At 50.5% G+C, this 4,960-nt stretch overlaps 1 pseudogene; it reads right to left on the reverse strand.

Annotated features, from left to right (window-relative positions):
* Window positions 1-501: 501 nt before the first annotated feature.
* On the reverse strand, window positions 502-4,747 carry LOC103272975 (annotated as a pseudogene).
* Between the last annotated feature and the right edge of the window lie 213 nt (window positions 4,748-4,960).

The following is a 4,960-nucleotide window of genomic DNA, read 5'->3' on the forward strand; positions in this document are numbered from 1 at the left end:
CATTGAGACAGACCTCCCTTTTCACCCCTGAACCTCACATTCTATGCCTTCCCAGAAGCATGGAAAAAAAACCCGCAGACCAGAAACATCTATTTAAAGAGTGAACATCTATAGTATAAATTACACAGACATAGCAAACATGCAGTAATGCACCAGAGTGTGACAGGAGTGAAACTCAAGGTGCCAGAAAAGTTGGTTCTAGGCTCCCAAGGAAAAACTGTCACAAGGAAACTCATGCACAAAGCTCACCTATAATAATACAATTATTGCACACGAATATAGTAAAATTAAAAAATGATAACAAAACAGCAAAAATGATACCAACTAATATGGCACAGCTGTACCACCTCATACATAGTAGCACCTTCAATCCACCAACCACAACAAGAGGTAAATGCTATTACTTTCCCCATTTTATAGATGAGGAAATGGAGGCACCAAGAGGGAAAGTGCTGGTGAGACCCAGGGAGGGAGTTGAACCAGGCCACCTGGAGGCAGAGTCTAGGCACTCTCAGTGGAGCCAGGGGACATAGGGACTGACTTCAGAGACTGAGACTCCAGTGGTGTGGTGCTCTTGTGGTTTCCTGTCCCAACAGGGTGTGGATCCAGGACTCGTAGGCTCACGAGCTCTGAGGGAAAGAGAGACACTAGTAAGTATCCCATGGACTGCAGAGTGGTGTTATCTATCCCCGCAGGACTTCTCCCTCAGAGTCAACCTTTCTCTGAAGGAAGATGATGCCTCCACTTTTTTCTCTTCCCCATCCAGCTTTACCCAGCCCCCACCAGTTTCCTTCTGTGATTCCATCAATATCTGCACCTGCCCTGGACCTTCCACCCACCATGTGTGAAAGGGCCACAGGACTAAATGACAAAATCCAGGAATGGAACCTAGCATCATCCTTCCTCTCAAGCCTGAGCAGCCCTGAAACAATGAGAGGCCTCTCCAAAGAGAGGTCCTTGCAGGCCTGGGGCGGGTCACACACACAGTGCTTCTCTCAATCTCCAGGCCCTACTCACCTGCACAGGCACATGCACATGCACACCAGGCGGACCCTGTACACTGTGAACTCTACCCTCCACCTGCAGCTCAGCGTCCCTCTCCTCCAACCCTGAGCCTGCAGCTCCTACCTGGACAGCCCTTCAGGAAGCCTGGGAGACCGGGCAGGACCAGCATGGGAACACGTGGTTGCCATCGGATCTGCACCTGACCTAACCCTGGGCCCCCATGGTTGAGGAAGCCCAGTCTCCTCTCACTCTTTACACCTACCTAGCCTCTCAACCTGTCATCCTGGTTTCTGCCTGGTCCTCTCTTCCTTAGAATTGCACCTCTGCCGCAGGGCTCTGCTTGGCTGAGGCTGCAAGGCCTTCCTGCTCGGTTCCTAGTAGGGATTCCACGAAGGCCGCTGTCATTGAAACCCCACAGTGTTTCTCTATGTGAAGTAGGGGGTTTTGAGACCCTTCAGTCTGAGGTTGCACCTGCCCACCCTGGAATTGCTGTCACATCCACCATCTCCTACAGGGACCATCCTGGAGAGGGAGCTCCAAATTTGAGTTCTGCTTCATTTAATATGCTTCACAATATCAGGAATGGAGGAAATTCTATTAAGATTATTTAACTGAAATAATAAACCTTTTTATTGGAATCAACATTTAAAGAAGGAATTTTGATAAATTAGCATGTGACTCACACCCTTTCCTGGCCAATGCTCCAGTGTCATACGAGGCAACCATTCCTGCCCACAGGGAACCAGAACTGATGACCTCACTAAGGGAGATGCCACAGGTAACCACAGGAGCAATGACAGATCTGCACTACCCCTGCTGTGGTGCCACCTGGATGGGGTTCCCTTGCTGCAGGGCAGGGATGAACTGTCCCATCTCCCCAGGCATGAGGGGTCAGCTGACAGTGCAATTAGTTTCAAGGACGAGGAACCTCCGTACCCGACTGCCAGTCACATAGAAGTGGGGAAATGACAGAACAACTCAAGGCTCCAGGACACTCTACCCTTCTACAGTCCCCTGCATTGTCTTTGTCTTTCCTGAATCACAGAACTTCCTGTTTTTTCTTTTCTTCTCCCTTCAAGCAACCTGATGATGGTGGAAATAATTGTGACTGTCCCTTACTCCAAACTTACTGGGCAGTGGCCACCTAGGGAAAGGGGAATTGGCTCAGAGAGGGCAGGGGGAGGCCACAGAACACAGACCACATGCCCCAAAGTACATGGCCCCTGGGGATGGTGTCCATGAGGGACTAGACAAGGAAAAGCCTGTAGGTAGGATAAAAAACAGAGACCACAGCTGCCCTGACAAGGGACTGGTTCAGTTCCCCACAAGGTCCAGGGACATCTGTGTATCTACCTGTCTACATTATATGCAGGGAAATTCAAGGAGATGGGTCACGTGGGGGGAACCTGAAAAGAACACAGACTTTGAGGGACCCACGCACATAACACTTCCCAGACAGTTCCTGCGGGAGGAACACAAGAGGCTGCAAAGTGGACAGAGGATGACCACGTGTGTCAGGACCCATCTTTGTTACAAGTGGGGGCTCTCAAGGGGGTTGCACAGACAGGGACCCTAGTCTGGGCCTTGTGGATCTTTTCCTTGGTGTGCTTATGAAGACTAGAGGCTGGGGAGGGAGTGCAGGTAGAAAGGGACTGGAGGCATCACCTGTCCTCAGAGTCCTTTCAGTTTCTAACCCTCCCTCAGATCACAGATGTTTTTACACATGATTCCTGAGTCACCCCACCTGGATGTGCCCTGGTGCCCCAGAGACAGAGAGATGGGGATGGGGCAGAATAGGTGCCACAGCCTTCTCTGCTGCCCACTCCTCACCATGCAATAAGATGTGGCTTCCGTTCCCCTCCCAGATACCCCAACTTCAATTTCCTGTTCCAGAAGGTAGAGCCGAAGGTATGAGAGGACCCTACTACCCATACAGGTGCCCTCCCATCTCCTTTTCTCACCTAGACCCTCTGTAGCTGATGTCACCTTTTTCTTCTTGCACCAAAGGACACAGAGAAGAGGAATAACAGCAGCAGCAACAGCAGCAACATGTGAACCAGTTGGCCATGGACTCTGCAGCACTGAGGCCTTCCCTGAAAAGGAGGCCTTGCCATATGCTGGGTATCCAGAGCCACAGTCTTCTCTGCTGTCCCCACCCTGGACTGATACTTCCCAGGTTGGAATCCTCCATTGTTGACACAGTTTCACCAGAAGATACAGGGTAAGTGCTGTGATTCCATCTGTCCCACATGACAGGCAAACCTCTGTTCCTCTCCTTGGGGACTCCTGGTAGGTCCCATTCCCATCGGGCAGGACATCCCCAGACTGCTGGGCATCCTGGCTCAAAGATGCCCTGTCCTGAGATATTCCAGGGATAAAAGACAAATGGGCAGCAGGTCAGGGTGACAGACCTCCAAAACCTGGCCGTGGGTCACGTTCACCAATGGGGACATTGAGAAGAAAGGGCAGAGCCAGTGAGGCACAGGCCTGGCTCTGCTCCTTTCTAAGAGGGACACAGGGAACAGGGCTATTCTCTCCACTGCTCTGACTCTGACTGAAGTCCTCACTGACCCCCCTAGATCTTCTGCAAGTCTGATCTCAACTTGGGGCCCAAATCCTCCAGACTGGCAGGAGAATGGGCTCTGGATCATGGCTTCAGGCTCTTGGGTTCCTATGTGGATGCTGAGGAGGGGGTGTCAGGGGTGAGTTCCTGGGTCATAAGGTCAGAAGGGAATGTCCCATAAGGGCAGGCTGGGAGGGAGATGAGGTCACCCCCAGCCCTGAGGGCTTCCTTTCCTACCTAATGCCTTCCCTCAGGGTTGAGCTTCCATTGGAGGAACCGATCAAACACTGAAGTGGGGAGCTCCCTAAGATGGGCCAAGCGTGGTCTAGTCTATCTATATCTCTGCCTCAAGGTCCTCTTCCAGCCCTCTGCTGATACCAGCAACAAAACCAGATTGCCTTAGGGTAGTAGTTCTCAAGTGTGGTCCCAGGATAAGCAGTACTGGCATCACCTGAGAACTTGTTGAAAATGCAATATCCAGGCCCTACTTCAGACCTACTGAATCAGAAATGTTCCATTTTAAGAAGGCCTCCAGAAGAATTCTTATTTTCAAATCAGTCCCCGTGCTTAGGTCTCAATGTTGAGATGCCAAAATTTCTGAGTAGTCAGAGGTGGGACACACTTTCTTGCCAGGAAGCACCTGGATCCTCAGTCAGCTTAATCTGAGTCCTGGCCTGGCCCAGGGAAAGAAATTCATGTCCCGGATTCTGAGTAATGCTCTCTTGTCCTGGGTGCCTGTGGGGTTCCTACTTATACCTCAGAATACAGGGCAAATGTTCTTTCGTTTCTGAAACTTCTGTGACTCCTTGGTCAGAGCTGATGGTCTACTTGTATACATCCACAAAGCAAGGTTGCATGTGCCACTAAGCTTTGTGTTCTAATTTCCTTACTGATTTCTGCCTGAGAAGGACTGGGCCAACCTTAAGGACAAGGAGGTTTTGGTTTCTCTTGGTTTAGTCCCAGTTTCTCTACATTGCCTAACATACAGTAGGTGTTTGATAAGTGTTTACCAAGTGAAGGGATTGCCTGTGATGGCCTAGCAGACAGAAAGATAGAATGAGAAACCACAAGCCAAACCTGGCTGGAAGATTTTTCAAATCCCATTGCCAGGCAGAGAGCCCGCTGATGTTTTCTCTTGGAACCTTTCCAACTGTCTGTTCTCTCATCAGGCACATCCATACGCCCCAGAGCCCACCTAGTCACATACCACCTTTCAGGACTGCCTTCCAGATCAGCCTCGTGCAAACTCCAAACTACCTCCTGCCTTGACTCCAAATGCTCAACTGCAACTTTGAGGCTAATTTCAGTGGGAGTCAGGAGCTTATCCAATTGGGGTGTCATTAGGAGTGACAATGGCTGACTTCAAGCTTAGGGAATGCTTAGGAGATGAGG

The sequence above is a fragment of the Carlito syrichta genome, unplaced genomic scaffold, assembly GCF_000164805.1.
Source record: "Carlito syrichta isolate Samal-C Ts95f unplaced genomic scaffold, Tarsius_syrichta-2.0.1 Scaffold313419, whole genome shotgun sequence".
Taxonomy (NCBI): domain Eukaryota; kingdom Metazoa; phylum Chordata; class Mammalia; order Primates; family Tarsiidae; genus Carlito; species Carlito syrichta.